Source organism: Otolemur garnettii, unplaced genomic scaffold (assembly GCF_000181295.1).
Source record: "Otolemur garnettii isolate 467f Iridium unplaced genomic scaffold, OtoGar3 scaffold00151, whole genome shotgun sequence".
Taxonomy (NCBI): domain Eukaryota; kingdom Metazoa; phylum Chordata; class Mammalia; order Primates; family Galagidae; genus Otolemur; species Otolemur garnettii.
In genome coordinates this window covers 939,804-941,473 of record NW_003852546.1, presented here as the reverse complement: position 1 = coordinate 941,473, position 1,670 = coordinate 939,804, and the positions used below count along the sequence as shown (strand labels likewise).

The window sequence follows — 1,670 nt, the reverse complement described above, 5'->3', positions numbered from 1 at the left end:
GCTTGAGCCGCAGGCACTGAGCCAGACACTGAGTTTTAGAGACACAGAGAAACCAAGAGGAAGGAGAGAAATGCACCTACTCTCAGGTTGTATAAATGCTAGAGATTGAGTGATTTGCTCAAAATTGTACTATGTAGACAGTAAATAAGTGGTGGAATTAGAATCCTGACCCTAAATTTCATTTTCTTTCTATTGGATTGAGCAATGGCTTCTCCCATGAATGTCCCCCGGGCAGATCTTTTAAAGGCACTGCTACTTTTGTCTATCCTTGTTGGACTACCAGTTGTCAAAATGATTATTTTAGCACTCTTTTTATCTGTAGTTGCCATGCTCTCTGCGGAGAACTAAGGTGTTTCTTTCTTTCTTTCTTTCTTTTTTTTGAGACAGTGTCTCGCTATGTTGCCCTCGGTAGAGTACCGTGGCGTCATAGCTCACAGCAACCTCAAACTCTTGGGCTTAAGCAATTCTCTTGCCTTAGCCTCCCAAGTATCTGGGACTATAGGTGCCTGCCACAATGCCTGGCTATTTTTTATTGCAGTTGTCATTGTTGTTTAGCTGGCCTGGGTGGGGCTCAAACTCACCAACCTCAGTATATATGGCTGGTGCTGTAACCACTGTGCTACAGGCACCAAGCCTTTTTTTTTAGTTATTATTTTTTTTGAGATAAAGTCTCACTTTGTTGCCCCTGATAGAGTGCTGTAGTATCATAGCTCACAGCAACCTGAGACTCTTGGGCTCAAGCGATTCTCTTGCCTCAGCCTCTCATGTAGCTGGGACTACAGGTGCCCACCACAATGCCCAGCTATTTTTAGAGACAGAGTCTTGAATATGTGAGCTTAGGCAATCCACCCACCTTGGCTTCCGAGAGTGCTGGGATTACAGATGTGAGCCACTGTGCCCGGCCAGAATTAAGGTGTTTCTGAAGTCCATTCCCCAACTTACCAGTCAAGCTTGTTCTCTGTTAGTTTAGGATGTCCTTTTTCCACAATATCTTAGGTAGTATACTTTGGCCAGAGTGACCTCTCTTCTTTGAATGATGTTCCTTTGGGCTTAGGGTTTTTTTTTTTTTGAGATAGAGTCTCACTATGTTGCCCTCAGTAGAGTGCCATGGCTTCTCAGCTCACAGCAACCTCCAACTCTTGGGCTCAAGTGATTTTCTTGCCTCAGCCTCCCAAGTAGCTGGGACTACAGGCGCCCACCACAATGCCCAGATATTTTTTGGTTGTAGTTGTCATTGTTTGGCAGGTCTGGACTGGGTTCAAACCTGCCAGCTTTGGTGTATGTGGCTGACACCCCAGCTGCTGAGCTATAGGCACTGAGCTGGGGCTTAGGGGTCTTATAGGTACAGCCCAGATTGTTGGTCTACTGCATCTATTACTGCATCTATTACAGTATTTTCCAAGATGGGATCTTAGGACTCCAACTTATAAAGCAGAGAAAAGCAGAGGTGTTCAGATTGAAGGCAGGTGGGGCAGGTGAGAGCTCACCCACATACGCTCATATGCTTCTTTTCCAAGGCAGCAGACTTTGGCTCAGACTTCCTGGTTTCATATTCCAGCTTTGATGCTTGTTAGCTTTGTATCCTTGGGAAAATCACTTAACTTCTCTGATTGCTACATTCCTCATTTGGAAATAAAGATAATTTCTGTCTTATAGAGTTGTCTTGAGGC

The 1,670-nt window shown here is 44.7% G+C and overlaps 1 protein-coding gene across 1 annotated transcript in view; it reads left to right on the top strand.

Annotated features, from left to right (window-relative positions):
• DUS2 (dihydrouridine synthase 2) overlaps positions 1-1,670 on the top strand; it is a 32,645-nt gene that overhangs the window by 21,737 nt on the left and 9,238 nt on the right. The window lies entirely within an intron of this gene.